We start from the raw sequence: 25,667 nt of genomic DNA, 5'->3' as shown, positions 1-25,667 counted from the left end.
CCAAAGTGATCGATGGCTATTTCTTCCCATGCCCCTTCAGGTAGTGCGGTCATGTTTAGAGGTTCTGGGGAGGTGTGTGGCTTCACGAGAGCACAGGTGGGGCAGTCTTGTAGCAGTTCTTCTACTGCGGTATCTAGCTGTGGGAACCATATTTTCTGCCTCAGCATCCTTTTGGTGGACACAATTCCTCGGTGTCCTTCATGGGCAAGTTCGAGTATCTTCTGGCGCAGACTGCGCGGTATCACTAGCTTTGTTCCTTTTAGCAGCATCCCTTCGTCTGATTTTGCCAGTTCTTCCTTCACAGCTAGGAAGCAGGTGAGATCCCGCTTGACATCTTCGTTCATGTTTTCTCGAATTTGCTTGGCATGCTTCCATCGCCCTGTCTCTAGGCATCGGAGGATGGTTTGTATCCCTTGATCAGTGTTTGATTCACTAATGATGCGATCCATGTCCAGACCTTGCGGTGTGTTGCTGTGAATGACATATCTTATGTACTGGTCAGCTATGGATGGTTCTGGTCCACACGCGTCCTTCGGGTGTCTCGAGAGGAAGTCGGCAGGGTTCTGTTCTTTTCCGGGTCTGTGAGTGATGGAGAATTGATAGTCCTGTAGCCGGAGGGCCCATCGAGCTATGCGTGGTGGCATTTTAGCTTGAGGGTTGCCATAAATGAAGATGAGGGCTTGGTGGTCCGTTACAACTACGAAAGGTTTTCCGTATAGGAACAAATGGAAATGTTCACAGGCCCACACCACGGCCAGACCTTCTTTCTCTGCCTGGGAGTAGGCTTGCTCGGTCTTGGAGAGGCTTCGACTGGCATAAGATATGATATGTTTCTTGTTTTCTTCTCGGTCATCGAGTTGTGTCAGGATGGCGCCTAGGCCTACTGGACTGGCGTCGACAATGAGTTCTGTCGTTCTTTTGGGGTCGAAGTATGCCATATTCTGGGCGTCGGATATGCGATCTTTAATCGTTTGGAATGCTTCTTGGCACTGAGGGGACCATGTAAACTCTGTGTTGAGTTTGGTGAGTGCTCGGAGGGGTTCACTGATGGATGCGAAATCTCGTATGTATCGGGTGCAGTAACTCGCAAGGCCCAAAAAGGACCTGAGGTCTGATGTAGTCGCGGGTGGCGGGGCTTCTCGGAGTGCACTCACCTTTTCCGGGTCGGGTGTCATTCCCTTTTCAGAGAATATGTGACCAAAGAAGCGGAGCGTTTTCTTGCGAAATTCACATTTGTCTTTGTTTAGTGTGAGTCGTGCCTCTTCCAGGGCCATGCACACTCTCATTAGTGTATCATCGTGTTGCTCTTGAGTTTGACCAAACACCAGGATGTCGTCGCTATAGTTTAGGCAGTTGGGTACATGTTTGATGATATTGTGAATTTCTGCCTGAAAGATTTCAGCAGCGGACGACACACCGAAACTTAGCCGTTTGTAGCGGAAGAGTCCTAGGTGAGTGGCGAAAGTTGTTATATATCGAGAGCTTTTGCATAGTTCCAGCTCATGGTACCCTTTGTTGAGGTCCAGTTTAGAGAACACAGTTGCCCCGTTTAATAGATGTACCATACCTGTTATCCTCGGGGCTTGATGGCGTTCCCTTAGTATTGCCTCATTTGGCCTTCTCATGTCCACGCATATTCGGATGTCTTGAGAGTCCCTTTTGGGTACTAGTACAATTGGGGAGACCCATGGCGTGGGTCCTTCTGCCGGCTCAATGATGTCTGCATCCAGCAATTTTGTTAGTTCCTTTTCCACTTGTTTTTGAATGTTTATGGGTATTCCTCGATAGTGTTGGGCTATGGGTGGGATCTTGGGGTCAATGTGGAGTTCTATTTGCCTGTCCTTCAGCTTCCCGAGGCCTTTGAATAGTGAGGGGAACACCTGTTCTATGTTTGCAGTGGGGTCTAGGTATTTGCGTACCATAAGACGGTACAATATGTGTATTAGTCCCATTTCTATTGCTGCCTGATAACTCAGTATGCATCCGCTCTCAGTCGCTGCTTCGAGGACGTGCATGGGTATCTTCTTTTCATGTTCTTTGTATCGGCACGAGGCCATGAAGAAGCCTTTACATGCGAGCGGGGTCTTTGATCCATAAGGAAAAATGAGTGTTCGCGCTGGTTGCAGGCGGGGGGCATTAGGTATGCTCTCGTAGACTTTTTCACTGATCACGTTTACGGTTGCTCCCGTGTCAATTAGAAATTCTGCTGCCGTTTGATTCACTTGTATTCTGAGGATTGGGCTATGCTCTTTTGCTGTGCTGTTTCCTAGCGCATATAGGTATCCTTTCCTTCTTGGTGTTTCCGGGTGTCTTTCCGATTTAGATGTTTTCTCATCCGACGAAACACTGGACGCGCTGTCAGACTGTGATTGTTCGATGAGGCACCGTACGTATCTCCGTGGTCTTCTCCTTGACCTGGGAAGTGGTGTTCTGTTCTCCCTCCATTCTCTCTTCTCATGCCTTCTTTCCGTCTGGTCGTCGTGATGTTTGTGGCGCCCCTGTTCATGGGTCTGGTGTGACCCTCGATGGTTGCGGTAGGGCGTTGTTTGATTTTGTTCTGGTTCTGGTATGGGCTTGTGGCTCCTTCCAGCCCCTCTCATCTTGCTGCGGAAGATCAGACATACAGCTTTGTAGTGGTCTTCACCACCGCACGCGGAACAGTTTTGTCCTATTGCAGGGCATATTCCTTCGTGGGGATATTCGTGTCCGCACCGGTAGCAGAACGGATCACTGTTTCTTGCAGTCCCTTCCAGTTTGTTGAGGCATTCGTGTTTTCCATGTGTAATCTTTATGTCATCCAAACCTTCCACTTGTGCAGCTAGGGCTGCATCCGAGCGAGCCAGTCGAAGAATTTCGTCAAGGCTGCGCGGTTTCTGCAGGAGTCGTTTGCGGAAGTCGGCACTTTCACATCCCACTATGATCTGTGAGCTGAGGGCCTCCTCATTAGAGTAATTATTGAAATCACAGTGTTTCATTTTTGCTCGTAATCTCATGACGAATGCATCTATGGTTTCACCCTTTTGTTGTTTGGTGGTGTGGAAAATATGCCGCTCATAGTCCACATGGGTGTGAGGTGTGAAATATTCCGTGAGCGTAGTTTTTAGCTTGACGTACGTGTCTATGCTGTCCTCGGGAATTTGGTCGAGAATGTCTCGGACATTTGGTCCGACAGCATGATTTAGAAGATTGAGTTTTTGGTCATCTTCCAGTGCGCCTGCCGCTTTCAGGCATACCTCAAAGTCCCTCAGCCACCTCTTCCACCTTGATCCTAGGGTGCCGGAGTCGGTGAGGTCGAAATTTGCTGGTAGCTGTGTTAGGAGGCTGTCTGTCATTTTCTTATAGCCTGTGCTGCTTGGTGTTACTGGGATGGTTAGTGAGTCTTCCTCTGAATTACTCATGAAACTGTTTCTGTGGTTATTTGGCTGAACCGGGTGTGATTGTCACTCTGCAGCTGGGGAGCGCTGTAGTTCAGGGTCTTAGTAGAAAGTCTTGGCGCGGTGGCACACTGTTGCCAGCAGGGGGGGGCGCTGTGGTTTCTATTCCTAGTGCGGTGGCACTTGATTGCCACCAAGGGGTGCTGCAAACTGGGGCCTTAGCTGCTGATGTCAACAGGTGCGTGGTGTGATTTAATTTGTGCCGGAGAGGAGAGGGCTCGCTCTTACCCCTTTGTGTTGGACTGTTGGAGCGGGAGGTTTTCGCCTCCACCGCTCGTGCGCGTTGCCGTTGGCGGGAGGCCACTCCTCTACCGCCCGGTGCTGTGTCCGCGGGGAGCTGGCAACTGCTCCACCCGTGCGGGGAGCCTCTCCTCCACCCGCCGATTTCTTCATGTGCTGGGCCGGGCCTCCGCGGGCGTTGCCGTTGGCGGGAGGATTTGTCCTCCACCGCCCGGAAAGGTGTCTGTGCGGGGAGCTGACAGCTGCTCCACCCGCGCGAAACACTCGCGCTGGAGATTGGGCCGATATGGGCCCACGTGCGATCAAGGTCCAGGCTCCCAGTGGAGCAGCGGACCGACGATTTTGGGCACGGCGGGAACTTTATTTCCTTCGTCGCCAGTGTGGTGTAGTCAATCGTGGACCTCCTCACGCTCATGCTCAAGTGTCGTCCTTTCACACGTGCATACCAGAAAGGAGAGTCGGCACAAGGAGCTGGGGTGCAACACGTCTTTATTCTTGAAGACCCTGCGTTAGACTAACCTCTGGGTGGTAACCCCGCCCCTCAACATACGCGGGTCGCAGCCCGCGGATCAAACATAAACAGAGGACTGTCGTCCTTGGATAAGGAAGTGAGGACATCACAATAGCAAATACTTATGTAAGTCTTTGGCTTTGTAGGTTCAACATTTTGCATGCCAGGTGGAGCAGTAGTTGGCTGGCTTTGAGCAGAGGGTTTTCTCTGTCTCATAGGTTTCTCAACCGACACTGGAAGTAGCCCCAAACATGTCATGAGGCAAAGGGAAAAGCAAGTTGCTCAAAATGTGGCAGCGCAAACCCAAAGGAGGTAACTATACTTTTAAGCAGGTGGTGGCCCATTCAGGAGAGCTATATGGTCCACAACACTGTAAGACATCCCACCAGTGCAAAAACACTATTGGGCAAGAGATCCAGGAGAAGGTGGTGGCTGTTGGGAATGTCCCAGGGCACTAGGGCCTCCCTAAGAGGTAAGAGAACCTGAAAGCCAGGGTCTGCACCCACTCATCCAACCACCGCCGGGAGACAACATCTACTGCATGGAGAAGGGACAGTGAAGTCGCTGCCACTGACTATCTGGGAGGAGACAGTGAGCAGCATACTCGACATGGAAGGCCTGGAGGCTGTTGGCTCGGCAGAGATTGGTGCCGGCAGCCAGCAAGTTCTTGGTGAGTACATGAGTGACCCATGGGCCAGTTTCCACACCCATACCAATAAAATGTCAATGAACACACTTGCAGTCACCCTGCAGAGCATTGGGCAGCAATGCACAAGCAACACATCAGAGATAGAGCTTGGTGTGCCTTGATCCAAGAAGCGATATTTAATAACCTGCACAGGATTAAATAAAGCATTGATATTAAAAGCACCTTGCTGAATACCATGGGTGGGATGGAGGGGGCCAAGGACAGAACCTTAGTGGTCCACCTGAAGGATGCACGGACTGAGTTTTGATAAAGGCCCGTTACATAGGCAAAGATGACATACACCATCATGAAACTTAAGCCAACTAGTTTTAAGGGTGATATCTGCCCCGCAATCACAATTAAGGCATGCCTTCCATCTTTGAATATGGCCGTAACTAAATTTGTTAACCTGTCATTTAAGGAGTGTCATGTGCCTGAATGCATTAAGAGCACGTGGATCACACATTTTTAAAACAAACATCCAATATTCGGCTGATCACTGGTATGCCATTCCTGTTGAAAATGATTGATCAGGTGGCTTATTTTCAAGTCCTGGATCACTTGTCTAACAACAACATCTTGAGTAAGTGGCAGTCTGGGTTTAGACCTGCCCATTGGACTGAGACACCCCTCTGGACCTGAAGCTGCGTATTTTACAATATTTTGAAAAGGGGCAAACTGTTTTGCTAATGCTATTAGATCTTTCTTCAGCATTCGACCTGGTGGACCATGCCCTGTTGATGGAAAGACTTCAGAAGGCTGCCGCTTTTTCCATCTCAGTGGTAGCCTGGGTGAAATCCTTTTTAGAGAACTGGTTAGCAAGGGATATAGCAGTACAGCAAAATCAGGGCCTGTAAGGATTCATTACAGAGTCCTGTGTGGTGCTTGTCTTTCACCACCATTGTACAATATCTTTATACTACTGCTATTGCAACTGCTGGAGGGCAAGTGAGTGAAGGTTCCAAACTACACCGATGATACACAGTGTGTAATTCCCTTGTCCGGGGTGTATGAGGAGGATTTTAAGAATACTAATAGAGTGTATGCAGTGATACAGTCTTGGATGGTAAAGAACGGCCTAGCCCTTAATGACAATAAGACTGAGCTCATGATTGCCGGGACAGTGTAAGCTGGGTCCTCAATGCAGGATGCAGAATTGCCATGCCATGCCATGCAAACAAAGGTCAAAACACTAGGGCCCTCATTACGACCCTGGCGGAAAGCAACTGACCTGACCGCCATAGCGTAAATAGCGTTTCCGCCATTGCACGACGGAGTAAAGTGCGGCTAATTCTGACCCATCGGGCACGAGCACTGCGCCATGGAGGAAGTGCAAAGTCCGCGATGGCGGAAATGTCCCCAAAACGCCCCTCACCGCCATCGTACGGCGACCTAGGTGCAATTCCGCCACCCATCATAGCGGTCACCGTAATGAGCGGCAATCGGAAAATACGGTGACCGTAAATATACGGAAACGGAAGCAAAAACATGGTCCCGGAACGGGAAACAGCACGCCGTACACCTATAAAATCAGAATTTCCACACAACCATTAAAAATAATACCCTGAGACACATCCCAACCCGTCATCCACCCTAGTGAAAACAATAACAATGGGAAAAGTAGCGAAAAAAGCGTGCGACCGCAAGCGGCAGGTCGACTTCTCCCGTGAGGAACTCACGGTGCTCACAGAGACCCTCCAGGAGAATGCTGCTGTCGTCTTCTCGACGCAAATGACCAGGACGGCACTTGCAAACAAGAAGGCCATATGGGCCCTGGTGGCACAGCGGGTAAGTGCGGTGGGGATCGCACCCCGCAACCCACAGCAATGCAGAAAGCGATGGGACGACTTGCAGATACGCGTACGGAGCATACTATCCGCCAACCGTAACATTGCCACAGCTACCGGGGGAGGATCAGAATCACCCATCAAGTTGACTCCCTGGGAAGAAATCTGTGCCTCCACCATTGGAATGGAGACTATAGAGGGAGTCGGAGGGATGGAGAAAGGAGTGCAGACATCCGAAGAATCAGGTAGGTGTCCCAAATAAAACAATGCTAAATCCACAATGTCCAATCATGTGAAGTACCATGTGTCCACATAGTGCAACAGAAACACATGTCCAGGAGAACGTCCACATACATTGGCCTGATAGCGCACATTAAAAGTCAAAATTAAATAAATAAATAATTAAAATTCCTAAAAACACCCTCTACACGTGCAGCAGGCACCCCCTAACTGCAGGCTGCAAAACAACTGCATCCTCAATCCACACAAAAATGAAACCACCTCCAAGGCCCTGACCCAAATCACCCTCAGGTACCACCCCAATGCATGTGATACATTGCCATTCCAATTTCCACAGACCCATTAATAACGCTCGCCCTCCTTTACTCCACCAGAGGGTCCGATTCAAACGACGAGCTCCAGGACACCCCTACCAGCACACCTGCAAAGAGGGCCAAGACCAACGGCCAAAGACCCTCCACCTCAGCTGCACGGATCAAGACACGGCAGCAGCACAAATCAAGTGGCAGCACACAGGAGGGGACTTCAACAGGCACCCCAGCAGCCAGCATGCCCACAACAGCACCACCACAGGCCCCCCCAATGGATGCCACAGAAGGCACTGCTTCTGGTGGCAGCAGCACCATAGGTGACACTGCATTAATGGCAGCATGCTCCGACACAGAAAACGGTGATGTCGATGTAGGATCCATCCATGACCTGTCTCAATCACCCTGTTTGTTTCATCCCGTACACCATGAGGATACAACGCAGGGGCACCCACAAGACGATGACTGGCCATCCCCCACAAGCCCTGTGTCAAGGCAACATGAGGTGATCAGCCCCTCTGTGACACCACCGCAAATGGCCATGGCCCAGCAGAGGCAACAGTCCCTCGACCAGGTGATCGTGCAACAGCAGCAACTGGCCACGCTCCTCAAGGACCATGCTGATGAATGTGGGGGTACTAAGGCAGCCATAGAAACATGTACTGAGACACTAAGGGCACAAATGGAGAGAAGCACCGAGAGCCTGAGAGTACAAATGGAGAGAAGCACCGAGAGCCTGAGAGTACAAATGGAGAGAAGCACCGAGAGCCTGAGGGGGGAACTGCATGCGACGTCCAAAGACGTATGTGCTGAACTTGCCGCTGTGCGCCGTGTGCTCACTGAGCTCTCACAAACCCTTAGGGACATGCATGGACGTGAGCAGGCAGAGACATCATCCGTTGCAAGTTCCGTCCAGGGCAGCCCCCAAAGTAGATCTGGGAGGAACCTGCGCTCCACAGGCAGGGGTGCCCCTGATACCCGGAGAGGGGGCTTGCAATAGCGTCTGCCCACTGACAATGAGCATCTTTGGACACTGGTGTTCAGGGGGGAGGTAGGAGGGTGGAGGGGGTGTGTTGGGCTTACTTGGGTGGCGGGTCGATGGGGTGTGTAACATAATTTCACATATGCTATAAACATTTCACAATCATCCAATGAGATGTGTGGACATTGATCTTTGTGTACGAGGCCATTATAGGCGTACAGTCCATATTGTGCATGTTCCAGACACACACAGTGCCACAAGTCCCGTGTCCATGTATCAGCCACCAGGCGTGAGTGCTAGAAGCATGAATCTATGATAATCTGACGAATTTCACGGCCCTCCTGTGCCTCGCGGACTCCTTGAGGTGCTGCCACATCCCCACCCTCATCATGACCATATTCAGGTGCTTGCAGTTCTGCGTCAGGGGGCATGGGCACATTTCTACGTACGCACATGTTGTGTAGCATGACACATGCCATGACCATCTTTGCAACCTTCTCATGGCGGTACAGGAGTGCCCCGCCAGACCTGCTGAGGCAGCGGAAACGACCCTTCAGTAGGCCGAATGCCTGTTCTATGACTACACGGGTACGTGAGTGGGCATGGTTGTAGACCTCCTCATGCTGGTTCTGTGGGTTCCGGAGTGGTGTAAGGAGCCATCTCTTCAGTGGATACCCGGCATCACCTGTATGTGGACAATAAAGGATGTTTGTGGAATGACATTGCTACGTACGCACCCCCCCCCTTCCTGCCAGGTCATTGCCGCATCACATACCCCACATTATCATGCATGAAATGAGACTCACCGAGTAGCCAGGATCTGTTCCCTGCGTGTCGCTCCATGTAGCGTGGTATTGTAGAGTTCCGCAAGACCATAGAATCATGGGTTGATCCAGGAAATCGGGCACAACAATGTGTAATGATCCTGTTGGAGTCACACACCATTTGTACATTAAGAGAATGATATTGTTTTCGGTTGCGGTACTGGGCCTCCATGGCATGTGGGACAACCAATTCCACATGGGTGCAGTCGATGGCACCAATGCAACCCGGTATGCCGGCAAGTGCATGGAATCCCACTTTTGTGTTCGTAATTTCCTGCTCCGAGCGTGGTAGAGAGATGTAGTCGTCTGCGTGCTTCAGGAGGGCATCGAGCACTTGCAATAGTGTCCGTGACAACAGTGGCTGTGAAATGCCATGCAACTGTCCGACTGTGTGCTGGTAGGTGCCTGTGGCCAGGAAGTGGAGTACAGACACCACCTTCAGTAGGGGTGGGATGGCGGTTGGGCTATCTATCATGCTAACAAGGTCAGCGTGTGTCATGTCCACAATGGCGGTTATGGTGTCCCGGTCCAAACGGTAGAGGGTGTGGATCTGCTCATCAGTGAGGTTGAACGGATGTGCTCGGAGGCGTGGGATTGCGGGCTCCCTGCGTGGTGGTAGTGGCTGTGCTGGTGGGCCTTGCTGGCCCTGCCTTGCCCTCCTCCTCCTCCTGCGTCTCAACTGTGCGGCCGGTTGTTGTAGTAGTTGGTGTTCGTCTTCTTCTTGAAGTTGGAGTACTTGCAGTGCTATCAGGTCCCCCAGGGCCAACATCGCTAGTCCTGCCGGTAGCATTTTGGAGTGGGTGTGGTTGTGGGAGGGGGTTGGGTGTGCAATGTATGTGTTTTCAAGCTGTATAGCCTCCACCTGTGGTGATTCATTCCACCTGTGCAAGCTGCAATCCCCTTTGGGCGAGCACGTCCCGCACACAACGCTGCAATTCGACGCATGGCATCTTGCTATTACAATCATGTATTTCAACCCGATGGCAGTGAGATATTGGTTCATATGTTCATTCTGCTATGGTCCCATTGTTTCACATGCTATCTTTGCAGTCGCGAATAAACTTGTGAAGGGTCAGTGGAATGTAGTACTCGATTAACGGTGGACCCTCATGCAGCACTGTACCGCGGTTCACCGACGGGCGGGGCGTCCCATTTGTGAGTGAAGCCAGTTGCCATTTTCACACACTGCCACACTACATGGATGGATTTGTGATTTCAAGCGGTCACAGATGCCTTTTCGACGTGATGTTGCAAATGAGGAATTCGAAGGACAGCGCTTTCGGTTTCCAGCTAGCGGCGAGGAGACGCCCACAGGTCTGACTGCAGATATAAAGTTCTATTGTTTAATGTCCTTGGGACAGGGGCCATGGCGAGAATGCAATGATTGATATGAATAGTATGGGATGCGCAATAGCGTAGTGGACGATAAGGCAGGACGTTCCCAAATACATGTTACTTCACAGCACTAGAATTCCGGGCTGGAGCACAGAGGATTTTGCAGACTGCATTACGCACAGACTCAATGGAAATTTCACATGTTATGTGAGTAAATAATCAGGCGTTTTCATACAGGGATGAGGGAATGATGTATGGATGCATGGACAGATGATTTAATAGAGAGTTTGCCATGTACATGGCTTTTTGGAATCTATCCACTTCCCCTGCGCTATGTGGTGCAGGGCTGCCATAGTGGGACCATCGTCTATCTGCCCTTGTTGAACCCTCCCTGTCTCGACGAGCCTTCAAACACTTGTGTCTATGCACGTTACTAATCCCATCTAATGGATTCTGTTTTAACAGACGCATGCACACAAACACTCGTTTGTAATAGTGTTTTCACCTCGATTTATATAGTTATGATTCGCAAGTGATTTTTGGGTGGGAATAATCCTTTTGAGTGGGCTAGCATGCATATGGCTGTGGATTTAGTGTGATCATTGAAGTGAGTAATTCAAATGAAGTTCTGATGCCCATACTATTCTTTTTCATTTCATTTGGGTGACAGGTATCTCCTCCCCTTTTGCCGCTGCCATCTGTATGCCACTCCTGCAGATGGCTTTTACTCCCGACACCTGCTGCTTCGTGTTAATCAGTGGAGCACCATTACGATCTTATGGGACGATCGCCAATGGCCCACATGCCCTTACGCAGTACTAGTGGCTAGGAGCAACATATCGACCTTTCAGCTGGACTAGTGCCTACCTAATGGGACGGCCCTGCGGTTCTAGGCGCTTCCATGTTGCCTTTTTGAACGGGAATGTAGCCCCTGTGTACCATGAAGGAACAGGGCGTCACACAAGAAGAAGCTGGTCATTTATTGCGGATGCAGCCCACAATAATGAAATATATTTTGGAGTTCATGACCTAATAGCTGTATGGGCCTGGTGATTTTGTTGTGCATTAAATTTTGATTATGATATTGACCGTGTAGCGTTATTCTTTGCAAGTAATGTAGCATATTCCTATTTGTGGAGCGATGTATTGTGAGAAGATCTGCTTTGGGTTCCGGCTTCTGAGTATAGTTGCGTGGTACTGTACTGGGCGCGTTTGCCTACGAAGCCCAGTAAGGTCAGGGATAGGGGCTGCCATTATGACTGTTTTAATGATGTCATGCTCATGGGCGGGGGATTAGCTTTTGTGTAACAGATGCCGGTCAGCCAGGTGGATTGGTGGAATGATGTGATTATCAGAATATGGCTGGTCACAGGTGCCTGTGTTTGCGTGCGTTTCTTGGAGGGAGACTGAGGTCATGTCCATTGGAATAGCTTCTGTATTCGTGCCATCTGTGCCCTGCAGCTCCCATTGGCCCCTCTTGAGATGTGCCTGGCTGCTCAGTCACTCTGCCAACTTGTGTGGTACATGCTTATGCTGATGGTTGGTTTGTTTACTGGCAGGAGTACAGGGCTGGTGCAGTCTCACTCAGGATACTGCTTTGAATGTTGCCTTACACTGGTGTCAAGCGATGGGGGGCCTGTTTTTGTTTGTCTCAGTTTTCAGTTCATGTTGCTGTACTTGAACCTTCACATGCCTGTGCTGCATCAGTACGGCAATGGTGCCATGGCAAATATGGATGGCCACTCACAAGGCACTTGCAGCCCCTACATTCATTTGTTCGTTGGCATGCATGGGTGACTTGTACATTTCACTGGTTGCATTGTGTGACTTCATTCAACCTACGAGGAGTTGTGCAATGTGGCCAGGGAGTGGTGTACAGGCACTCAGTAGGGCCTTTTACGGTTGGTTCGGGATGCCGTACTTCTCACCATGGCGGAATGTTACTTTCCGCCATGCTTGATGGCGTTAGGTACATGTCCGCTAGGGTCAGAATTTGCGTACCGTTGCGCCATGGTGGTAATTACGGTTTCGCATGGCGCGCGTGCGCGTACTTGGTGCAGTTAGCGTTGGCGTTCACTACGGTGTCGCTAATGGCATCGTACTTTACGGTGACGGGTCATAATCGCACCGAGCGCTATTCGATGGCGGTATTGCATTTCCGCCATCGTTTTTCGATTTCCGCCAGGGTCGTAATGAGGGCCTAGGTGTTTACTCAGACCAAACCATGAACATGAGAGCCTGAGCCAACATGCTTGTCTACACATCAGCTTATCACATTAAATTGCTGACACAGATACGGCCATATCTGTCCAAAAAGAATTGTGTTACTGTGGCCAGGGCTATCATTGGTACACAAATGGATTATTGTAGCAGTCTCTTGATGGGCATTAGTAAGGGTTACTGCTCAAGATAGCAGGTGATTCAGAATAGTGTGGTGAGAAGGCTGAAGAGGCGAGAACATGTCTCTCAAGCCATGTGAAAAAACCTTCACTGGCTTCCCATGGAAGCAGAATCTTGCATCGACTTATACCAATAACCCATAAATGATTGGCGGGCACTAACCCAGAGTATTTGACAGAAAGTGTGGTCAAAAGACCCATTCAGGGATCATTAAGTTCTAGTGACTCCAATGTGTTGCTCGTTCCAAGGACTAAACTTACCACAGTGAGCAGAGGTGCATTTTCTGAGGCTGCGCCTATTGCATGGAATGCATTGCAGCCCCTCTCCCCCCAATCTCAGACACATTGATTCACTGGAAACCTTTCAGACAAAAATAAACACATCTTTTTGCTTGAAGTTATTGCCCTATGCTCGACCCTTTATGTAGGATATACATCACAAACATCCAACAGCAAGTATCATGGACTGGCAATGAATCACAGTACATCACCAGCCTCTGCATGGCAGTATGCACCCCACCCATGTATGCACATCAATTGTAAGCTAAAGAGACGCCAATCACTAAACGCATGGCACAAATCTAACATCTGCTGTTGTTCCGGCCCGACTGACAACAAGTACAACAGATCAGTAGCAGCAAAGCCTGTATGAACAGCACTTGTGGAATGACATTCATGGTTTGCAGCGTACATGCCATCACAGTATAGAAGTGCTGCATTCTCATTGTGCAGTGGTAAACAGTGTTATTTCCTGTGTAGATATGGTGTCCCTATGCACTGTGGTACCTATAGTGCACTCATAGTGGTTTAGTTACTTGCTATGATTGTGCTTTACTGTCATGTTACAGCACTGTCCTATAGGGCCTAGTCCTTTGGGTTGGTTGCTGTAATGTGTGGGGTGAGAGTGCACATCCTGCATGCACAAGTCTTTGACGTACCATGCATTTATTTTTCATTGTTTTGTACACACACCTCTCAGGTAACATTTCACTTGTGATTTAAGTTTGTGTTGTGTTTTTGGCACTTGTACTTCTCAGCATCCATGTCTGTTGCCCTGGTGTCTCTCCATGAGGGCAGACAGGGCATTGTTCTGCAGGACCATGGCATTGTGGGTGGAACCATGAAAGCGGGAAAAGCAATGTGTGATGGTGAGATCTGCATTACAGGTCACTTGTACATTCAGGGAATGGTACTACTTACTGATGCTGTATGCCTCTTCTGCTTCCAGGGGGACAACCAAGGTCACATAGATGCATGCAGTCCAGGGCTGCTATAGCGTTGGACAGTTGGACAGCAAAGTAAAATCATGCCTTTGTGGCATTTATCTGTGTTGTAGTGGTAGGCAAGGAGATGTGGTGGGCAGAGTGCTGCAAAGGTTCATTCAGCACCTGCCCAAGCAAAATTTAAAAAGTGGGCTGTGGCATGCCAGGCAGCATGCCCACAGTCTGCGCGCAGGTGCCTGTGGCTAGGAAATGCAGCACTGACACAAGCTTGAGCAGCAGTGATAAGGCGGTTTGCCTTTTGATCCTGCTCTGGATGTCTGGGAGAGTAGCTCAGCAATGATCTCAGGTTGATGAGCACGTAGAGAGTTATGAGCTGGCCATCTATTAATGCCTAGGGGTATGGCCTAACTTGAAGAATGGGCTCTCATCTTAACATGGTGTCGCCTATGCCTCACTGCACCACGTGGTCTATGGTGCTATTCATGCATCTGCACCTCAATGTACAGCATGAGGTGCTGGATTTCCAGGTTTGCAACTGCAAGTGCCTGCATGCAATTGGAAAGTGTGTTTAGGGAGGGAAGGTGTGGGCATTATGTACTCTTTCTGAGTCCATTGGGTGCATCTGTGGCTTCATTTCCATCACCTGTGTGCTTCAGCGACGGCAGAATTAGCACCCATTTCCTGAAAGAACTGATTCAACAGGGTGGAAAAAGTGGCAGTGATTCTGCTACTGCCACTTTTTCCACTTACCACCAAACTCGTAATGAGGCTCAATGTCTTTCATTGCAAGTTGGCATGTATATATTGACACTGCTTCCTTTGGGTTTTTATTTTCATGATGTAGTCTAATAAGCCATTAGTAGAGGGCTTGATTATTTATTTTGCCAATTATTTCCTCTGCCAGTAGGCACTGTTTAGGAATATCATTAAGGCTTGTGAGTTCGGCCTCTGAGCGCTGTTTTGATTTTTGTACCAATGCTAATTCTGCAAAGGCCTCCAGGCCTCCTGTGTTTTTTGTTTAAAACGGTGCAACTCATATGTGCTTTCCGCCATCTATTTTCCACCATTTGAAGGTAAAAGAAAAGGTTTGCAGAAAGATTCATAAGATTCTGTTTTTCCTCAACTTTTGCAGAGATAAAATACCATTTTGGTGGGGCCTCATCCAGCAGGCCTTGCCGTGCCCAAATATCTTGGCCCTTGCTTTCAATCATCTGCCTCATCGCTGACCTCCATGTTTCAAAATCCTGTGCGTGCCATTGACCGTGCAAGAAATATCTGGTTATCGCGTGTTCAAATACTATACCCAAATCTACTCTGATGTCCTGTGATGCCATGGCTACTCAATCAGCATAGACAATACCTTTTTCAAAAAACGAACTTCAATTTTTCAATTGTAAATGTGAAATTACCAACACTGTCTGTACATTCTCTGGGACCATACAACAGGAACCATCTAATTTCATGCACCAATGAAATTTCTCATGCCTGTGTAGTCTCTGGGCCTCATCACGAGTTGGGCTGTGTTCCCGGCTGTAATACCGCCGACTGTAATAGCCTTAGCACCGACCGGTCCAGTGGTATTACCACCGGATCATGGGTTGGGCCTTAACGGTAAATCCCCATTCATGATTGGGTCCATTGGATCCAATGGGGAATTTTTGGTGCTAATACTGCGGGCTAATAAGGCCGGCTGTAATGCCGCTGAAAACAGGGATTTTCACCTCCAGAAAAAAGCTGGAGGTAAAACAGCCGATTTAGCGCCCAACTCGTGATAGTGCCAGCCCTTAAATGCGGCTGTAATACCATTACCACCGCATTTAAGGGCTACAGCCCAACTCGTGATGAGGCCCTCTGTGTACATTCTCTGTTGTTCAATACAATGATGCATGCATATCAGCTCTGTAATCAACCGAATGTCCCGGCTCGACGGTACCCACACGTATGTTCAATTTTTTATACATTTTGATAGAGATATTTTGATATTGCTAGGTGCCACACCATTCTAATGTTCCCACTTATACAGTCCTACCCTGCAATTTTGGGCACAGAACAGACTGTGAGGAAGTCAAAAATCGAAATGTATTAGAAATTTGAAGCAGCTTAAATTAAGACAGTCTCCAGCTTTACCCTGGTGGTCGCTACAATATGGTATGTATACAAATCAATATAAACAAAATGTGTCCTGCATATATGAATCTAACTAGTAAAAAACCCCAAATGTGTCCACTTTCAATGACACAGTATTCCTTAAACTATGCTGTATTCTAATGGGACTCATTATGCGTTTGGTGGTATCCCGCTGGTAAATCCGGCGGGATACCACCAAATGGAATTACCGTTACCAGCACTTGGTCTTCCAGAATTACTGGCAGATTCCAAGTGCCAGTAACGGTAAAATAATCCCCATTCCATGGGGTCCCAAAGGACTCCATGGGGGGATTGCCGGTATTACTGGCAATGGCAATACAGGTGCTGGTAATACTAGCTGTTGTTTGCCAGTGGGGTGCCTGACTTAACTCCAGCTCTTGACTGGAGGTAAATCAGGCCCCCTGCTGGCAAACTCAGAGTATCATGGCGCGGTAACATGCCAGTAAACAGAATTACCGGCACGTTAACACTGCACTGGCATACTCCTAATGAGGCCCAAAATATATACTGACGTTTCTGATTGAAATTGATCTCCTTCTCAACATCACTAATGTCACATTAAAACATTTTGCATAATACAAATATGGTTAAGGATTTGATTTTCTCCAGCATCAGGAAAGTATGCACCGGAGAAAAATTACCTCAGTCAATATTCAAAATATATATATGCACAAACTCCCCCATGAAGTAAGACACAGACAACAGACTGAATTTCAAACAAAAAATATTTATTAACTTAAATGTCAGGATGGTAGAATGCCTAACTTGCTCTATACTAAGGTGGAATTTTCCTACCTGAACAAAACTAAGGAAAGTCTGAGTCTAAGAATCCAACTTAAAAACCTTGTCTGCATCCAAAACCTATGCTTGCCCTCACAACTAAAGCTAAACAGTGTATAGGGATGTCAATAATCAAAGAAATAGTGTTCAACACCAAATGCTGAGCTTCTTCCAGCTCCCAGCTTAACTTCACATTCCCTTCCCCAAGTTCAAAGTAATACAGTTCAAACAAAAGAGGTCCTGGGGCCCTGTCCTCAAAACGGTAGGTATAGTTCATCAAGTCTCAGGGTTCCCTTCCCCAAGACTTCACCGTATTACAGTTCAAACAAAAAGGAGTCTTGAGACCTTGCCCTCAAGACAGAAGCTGTAGTTCATTAAGTTTCAGGTTCCCTTCCCTAAGACTTCAATGTTGCAACAAATGGACAATTCACTCTTTTAAAAGTTCAACTTAACTCTGGGACAACTTGACCTTTCTTCTGGGCTGCATAACCAGCTCACTCATAGTGTTACTTCTTGGTAGGTCTTGCAGTGTCTTTACCCTTTATATTGTAGGGCTCACTAGTCAAGGCACAATTATCAGACCACACGGTCCACCCATCACAGGTCGAGCAACCAGGGTCTCTTGATTCTTCAACCCACACAGGATTCTCTGCATTCGCCCCTGTGTGGAAAGGCACGCTCCTTAGATTCTCCAGGTTGGCCTCTTGGCTTTGTCACACTCCTTTTGCCAGTCGTTGGCCTTAGTGCATCGCATTTATTCACAAAGTTTATTTGGTCATATTCTGTTCATGCGTACCTTTAGTTGCACTCCTTCACATTTATTCCTTTCCCCATAGGTAGCTTTTATATGGGTATTCTCCTTTGATTCGCAGTTTTGCTTACAAAGTTCATTAAGTAAGCAATATGGCCCTTGCGGTGGGGGCATTACCGGGTCAGATAATGCCCCGGGCCAATAGTTATAACAAAGTGCCTGGGGCATTACCTGACTTGGTAATGCCCCCGCCGCGAGGGGCATATTGCTATTAGTACCCTGGCCCACAAGATCTGTGAGACCGTGGTACTAAAAGCATTTTCTTCTGACCCGAAAGGCCCTAGCGTTACGGTACAGAAAAAAAATGTAAAAAATGACTGAGAAAATGGCCGCCAGGGAAGGGAAAACAGAGTCCGTTTTCCCTTTCCATGGCGGCCATTGGGAGCGGACGCGCTGGGAACACTTTGGTTCCCAGCGCGTCTGCTCCCGAAAACAAAAGAGAAGGTATGTGGGGTTGCGAGGGCAGAAGGGAGGGAGAAAAAAAATAATAATAAAAGAAACGTACCAGGGTCCCCGGCGGGGGACGATGGAAGCCTCCAGCCGTGTGGAGGCACCCCGCTCTGAGTCTCCACATGGCTGGAGGCTGCCATCGTCCCCCTCCAGGGACAAAGCAGCCTGAAGGTAAGTGGGGTTGGAACGGCAGGAAGGGGAGGACAAAAGAAAAATACATACCTGAATCCCCAGCGGGGGACAAAGGCGGCCTGCAGCCGTGTGGAGGCTCGTAGCAGAGATGGCCCCGCTTCGAGCCTCCTCATTGGCTGAGGGGCTGCCACGCCCCCCACCGGGGACAAAGCAGTGGAATCCGAGGGATTCTCGGCAGGGTAATGCCTTGGCGAGGGCCAATAAGAATGGTTCTTCCATTCTGATTCTCCCTCGCCGGATACTAATATTCAATATAGGTGTGACTTTTGTATTTTCAGACAATTCTGTATTCAACCATGCTTGATTTATCACTGTTATAACTTTCATTCAGCTCAACGTACAATATGCGTGGTGTAACGTTGTGTAAAACTTCAACATAATTTGGTATTCAACATATATAGTTTTAATGCTGGTTTTGACTTTCATTCAGTTCAATATTTAAATGTACAGTGTAGCGCTATTTCAAAACTTCCATTCAGTTCAGTATTCAATATATTTAGGTTAGCACTATTGGAAAACTTCCATTCAGTTCGGTATGTAATATGTATCTCATTTCACATTGAAGCTTTAATTCATACAGAGCTTCATTCTTAGTAAGCAGCCTGCACTCAGTGCCCCGGTTTCCAAGTGTCTTTTCCCCAGCACTCACTGGTTTGTGGCATCTTCCTCTGGCGGCTCTTGTTGTACCACTTGACTTCCAAGGTTGGTGCCCCGCTCGCATGTCGCTTTCACTTCTGCGAGCGCCGGCAGCTTTGTTGCCTGCTAGTGGATGCGGACAGCATCCTCTCTTTCTCTGGTGCTCGTTAGAAGCTCCCAGCTGCTCTGACTCTGCCACGGAGGCTCCCACACTTCAGGAATATTTGCTGCCGTCCTGGTCACACTTTAGGTCCCACCATGGCTACATCCACAAGGAAAAGGGCCCCCTGGTCTCTCCTACAGAGGCCTCCCTGCTGCTGCTCCCTTATTCTGTTCACTGGTTTCCCTTTATACACCTGCAGCCCCTTGACAGGCTGCAGGTGAGGACATCTAATTAGAGTTGCCTGACCCTGTTTAAGAGGACATGACTTACCCTCACCATACTTTACAGGTAATTATCGAACATAGGAATAGAGTTCAGTTTCCTAAAATCTATACAGAACCTCCAAGTCTTGTCCAGTTTGGCCACTAAAATGATGGGCTCAATGATGTTGGCCTTGAGCATTTTGGGGGGGTCCGTTTCTTTAATTTTCCTCCTTGCATCTGGGATCTGTTCAGGTTTTAAATGTACTGTTTGCCGGGCTAGTGTATGTATATATGAAAACACTTCTGCGCTCTACTTGGTTGTTCAGAGAAGAAATCTGGGAACTGGTTTAACAAATCATGAAGGTTTTCTTGTTGGGAAAGTGGTAGATGGTTAGAGATCAACTGGTGTTCTAGGGTTCTATGGATTGCATCAAAAACAATTGGTCGAGGAGATTTCAATGAAAAAAATATTGTTTTATTTTGCCGCTAACATATGCGGGGGAGACCCCCTGGAGCCCCCATAATCCTCCACACATTAATTATTAACCTAAACCCACCCCCAAATATATGTGAGGCAAAATCGGTTAAAACATTTCTATACATTTTTCCTCAACCAATTCTGCTGCGGCAAAACATCCTGTTACTGTGTTCTAGGTCATGGTCTGTGAGGAGGGCGGCCATGGTCACAGTAGTTTCCCCTACTGGATCGGCTTTCCACACCTTTAACAAGTTTACATGGCATATTTGAATCTTTTGATGTCTATCTGGTTGGGCCACTACATAATTCAAGGGACTTTTTCTCTCAAGAATTTTATAGGGACCATGCAATTTAGAAATCAGCTTATTCTCTGAGGTGTGAAGGAGAACTAAGTCGGGGTCACCTATGAAGAAGAAAAATCGGGCTACAGCTTGTTTATCATGAAGACCCTTTTGGTGTTCTTGGCCTCTGCCTAAATGGTGTTTCACAATTTTCCTAACAGCAGCAAAAGGCTTTTGAGTTTCTACGCTGTTTTAGAGATGGGTAGGGTATCCTCTTCTCTTCCCTCCCATGTCTCTTTCAGCATATTGAGTACGTCTCGAGGATCTGTTCCATACAATAATTTGAATGGGGAGCATTCTATGGACGCCTGAGGTGTTTTCTAACTGCACAGAGAGCTCAGGGAATCATAACATCCCAATTATAACCATCAGTCTCTACCAAATTGTATATATTCTTTTTAAGGTTTGATTGAACCTTTCCACTAATCTGTCAGTCCGAGGGTGATATGCTGCTGTGCGTAAGGTCTTGATGTGTAATATTTATTTAATGTCCTACATAATCTTGGACATGAAGGTGGTGCCTTGGTCCATGAGGATTTCCTTTGGGAATCCAACTCATGAAAGTAAGGAAATTAGGTGCTTTAAAATGTGTTGACTTGTGTCATTCCTGTAGGGGAATGCTTCAGGATACCTAGTAGCATAGTCAACAAAGATCAGATTAAACTTGTTCCCCAACTTTGATGTTTCTAACGGACCCACTATCTCCATTGCTATGAGCAAAAAAGGGTACCTCATTGATGGTTAGAGGTTGTAATGGAGCCTGGGGTACCAGAGTAGCTATGTTTTATAGGCAGATGGAACATGTGGAGTCATAGCTCTTCACATCTGGAAATACCCCGGGCCAATTAAACCTGGGGATCACCTGGCTTTGGGCCTTCCCTATTCCCTGGTGGGTGGCAGTAAGATGAGAATGTGCCCGCTCCAACACAATTCTCTAGTGATTTCAGGGAATTACTAATTGACTTTGGGGCAGGCTGTCTCTCCCGATGTCCCCTTCGTATTGCAATCCCTTTTTAAGAAAGAAAAAAGGTCTGGCTTCACTTCGCTCCTTCCCTTCCGACATTACCCTCCCAAAGGTTTCTTTGAGGGCTGGATCATTCCTTTGGACAAAGGCGAGGTCGGGCAGGGATGCAATATCTTCCGTCTCTATTAAGTCAGTCTCAACTCTCGGAAGGCCAGCCTTCCCAAACTCCAGTGACCCCCTTTTGGTTTTCCTTAGAGCCTCCACCTCTTGAGGAACTAGAGCGAGGGGATGTTCTTATATACCATGGGCAATGGCTTCTCTTTCCTTGGCTATGTAAGATAAAGAACTGTGATTATGAATTGTTATCTTAATCTCCCCTCGATAATCAGGGTCTATTACACTCTTAATCCCACTACCTACAACATACATGTGTGGGTCACCAAAAAATGAACAAAATTAATACATTTATGAATTATACATTGTTTCACGCACATTTCAGTCCCTTATGATGAAACAAATTAAACCGAAAACAATATGTAATACTCCTTGTTGCTAACTAAGAGCATGACCTTTACCACATCAACCAATACATGTGCGCAAAAAAATATATCTTTTATTATAACCTGTATGCCAATGCTTGCATATAACAAAAATAAAAGAGGTAATTAATGAACATCAAAATCACAGTAACAAAATTGAAATGAAAAAACAATTCAAACATTGAGGACAATTCAAATGAAACATTGAACATAAATACTTTTTCATATATTTGGCATTTCATGTGATTTTTAAACTTTTAAAGAAATTAATTCTCGTGTAGGTCTACGTCTTAACTGAATTAACCTGGGCCCGAACCAATGCCCACTAACAATTACTCAATGTCGAGGGACCTGACTCTCCTCTAATAAGACGTTTCGGCAACATGTTTGTAATTTAACTATTGCCTTCTTAATGACCATTTGTTCCATGTGGAGTCCTGCATGTAAACATAATAAACAAATTATATGTATATTTAAATAATTATTTTTTGATGTTATCAAAAATGACAATGGGGTAGGGTAGATGGAGATACAGTCATTGTGTTGCGACCCTTGCAAGATTGCTCGTATTAATGCGAGGAACTGATTTATGATCATGTAAAGAACAGAATCTGTAAACAATTGACTTACAAACTGATATATGCATATCTTGATGAGAAAGACTAAAGTGTGTAAATTAGAAAACACTTGTTAATTCAAGAGACAGGATGCTTATCTTACCTACTATCCCATTGTTTAGTGGAAGATAGGTGAAGATGTTGACTTCCTGTTACAGATTTGGAGGGTAATTCATAGAATTTCGTAGAAAAGTGTCGCAAGCGGCTGGCGCAGTGTCCGCGTGCGATTGACTGCGCCAGGCACGTGCGCTAAAACCGATTTCCGCGCACAGCGTATTCATGGATTTTAGGCTTCCAAACCAGCCGTGGCACAGAGAATCGCAGCGACCCTGCAGCAGCGCCAGTAACGCCCCCAAGAACGCCCTCGCGCAAGGAAAAGCCATCAAAATCGCTAAATCATCGCAAAGGGCTGCGCTAACCCTGGACCAGTTCACCGGGCTGGCAAACAGCAAACGCCAAGCGGGGAACGTGTATTTCAGGGGTGCGTGGGAAGTTCCACACGCGACTGGCCCCGTCAAGCAGGGTACGTGTATTTCAGGGGTGCGCAGGAAGTTCCACACGCGATTTCAGCAGGGTACGTGTATTTCAGGGGTGCGCGGGAAGTTCCACACGCGAATGGGCCAGTGCGAGCAGGCAACGTGTATTCCATGGGTGCTTGGGAAGTTCCACACGCGATTCCATCAGGGTACGTGTATTTCAGGGGTGCGCGGGAAGTTCCACACATGAATGGGCCAGTGCGAGCAGGGTACGTGTATTCCATGGGTGCGCGGGAAGTTCCACACGCGATTTCATCAGGGTACGTGTATTTCAGGGGTGCGCGGGAAGTTCCACACGCGATTGTCCCAGTGCGAGCAGGGTACGTGTATTTCAGGGGTGCGCAGGAAGTTCCACACGCGATTGGCCCCGTGCAAGCAGGGTACGTGTATTTCAGGGGTGCGCGGGAAGTTCCACACGCAATTGGCCCCGTGCAAGCAGGGTATGTGTATTTCAGGGGTGCGCGGGAAATTCCACACGCGAATTCAGCAGGGTACGTGTATTCCAGGGGTGCGCGGGAAGTTCCACACGCGAATTCAGCAGGGTACGTATATTTCAGGGGTGCGCGGGAAGTTGCACACGCGATTTCAGCAGGGTATGTGTATTTCAGGGGTTCTGGGGAGTACTACACGTGAATTGGCCGTGTGGGTCCTCCCAGGTGTACGCTCCACAACCTCCACGGCCCCTACAGGCAGCCCACACCACGGGGGACTACCCTGCACCCCTGCTCATGTCCCGCAGGCAGCCCATCCACCATGGGCATGCCCCCCAGCCAACCCACATGTCACCTTGCACAACTGATCAACTATGCATGTCTCCCACCACCCCCACCCCCCAGCCACCATGGGCACCCTCCACCAGGCCCCCACTCATGTCTCCCACCCACCCCCACCCCCCCAGCCACCATGGGCACCCTCCACCAGGCCCCCACTCATGTCTCCCACCACCCCCACCCCCCAGCAGTGCAGGGGCACCCTCCACCAGGCCCCCACTCATGTCTCCCACCACCCCCACCCCCCAGCACTGGGGGGCACCTGCCAGCAGGCCCCCACCCATGTCCAACTCATGTTCCCCACCACCCCCACCCCCCAGCACTGTGGGGCACCTGCCAGCAGGCTCCCACCCATGTCCAACTCATGTACCCCTGCACCCCCACCCCCCAGCACTGTGGGGCACCTGCCAGCATGCCCCCACCCATGTCCAACTCATGTACCCCTGCACCCCCACCCCCCAGCACTGTGGGGCACCTGCCAGCAGGCCCCCACCCATGTCCAACTCATGTACCCCTGCACCCCACCCCCCAGCATTGTGGGGCACCCTCCACCAGGCCCCCACTCATGTCCCCTATCACCACCACCCCCCAGCCACCAGGGGCAGCCTCCACCAGGCCCCCACTCATGTCTCCCACCACCCCCACCCCCCAGCCACCAGGGGCAGCCTCCACCAGGCCCCCACTCATGTCTCCCACCCACCCCCACCCCCAGCCACCATGGGCACCCTCCACCAGGCCCCCACTCATGTCTCCCACCACCCCCACCCCCCAGCAGTGCAGGGGCAGCCTCCACCAGGCCCCCACTCATGTCTCCCACCACCCCCACCCCCCAGCAGTGCAGGGGCACACTCCACCAGGCCCCCACTCATGTCTCCCACCCCCCCACCACTCCAGCCACCATGGGCACCCTCCACCAGGCCCCCACTCATGTCTCCCACCACCCCCACCCCTCAGCACCGTGGGGCACCTGCCAGCAGGCCCCCACCCATGTCCAACTCATGTTCCCCACCACCCCCACCCCCCAGCACTGTGGGGCACCTGCCAGCAGGCCCCCACCCATGTCCAACTCATGTACCCCTGCACCCCCACCCCCCAGCATCCAGGGGCACCCTCCACCAGGCCCCCACTCATGTCTACCACCACCCCCACCCCCCAGCAGTGCAGGGGCAGCCTCCACCAGGCCCCCACTCATGTCTCCCACCACCCCACCCCCCAGCCACCAGGGGCAGCCTCCACCAGGCCCCCACTCATGTCTCCCACCCACCCCCACCCCCCAGCCACCATGGGCACCCTCCACCAGGCCCCCACTCATATCTCCCACCACCCCCACCCCCCAGCAGTGCAGGGGCACCCTCCACCAGGCCCCCACTCATGTCTCCCACCACCCCCACTCCCCAGCCACCAGGGGCAGCCTCCACCAGCCCCCCACTCATGTCTCCCACCCACCCCCACCCCCCAGCCACCATGGGCACCCTCCACCAGGCCCCCACTCATGTCTCCCACCACCCCCACCCCCCAGCAGTGCAGGGGCACCCTCCACCAGGCCCCCACTCATGTCTCCCACCATCCCACCCCCCAGCAGTGCAAGGGCACCCTCCACCAGGCCCCCACTCATGTCTCCCACCCACCCCACCCCCCAGCCACCATGGGCACCCTCCACCTGGCCCCCACTCATGTCTCCCACCACCCCCACCCCCCAGCAGTGCAGGGGCAGCCTCCACCAGGCCCCCACTCATGTCTCCCACCACCCCCACCCCCCAGCAGTGCAGGGGCACCCTCCACCAGGCCCCCACTCATGTCTCCCACCCACCCCCACCAGCCACCATGGGCACCCTCCACCAGGCCCCCACTCATGTCTCCCACCACCCCCACCCCCCAGCACTGTGGGGCACCTGCCAGCAGGCCTCCACCCATGTCCAACTCATGTTCCCCACCACCCCCACCCCCCAGCACTGTGGGGCACCTACCAGCAGGCCCCCACCCATGTCCAACTCATGTACCCCTGCACCCCCACCCCCCAGCATCCAGGGGCACCCTCCACCAGGCCCCCACTCATGTCTACCACCAC

The sequence above is a fragment of the Ambystoma mexicanum genome, chromosome 9, assembly GCF_040938575.1.
Source record: "Ambystoma mexicanum isolate Mex_15411 chromosome 9, UKY_AmexF1_1, whole genome shotgun sequence".
Classification (NCBI taxonomy): Eukaryota; Metazoa; Chordata; class Amphibia; order Caudata; family Ambystomatidae; genus Ambystoma; species Ambystoma mexicanum.
Note: the sequence above shows the minus strand (reverse complement) of the source record.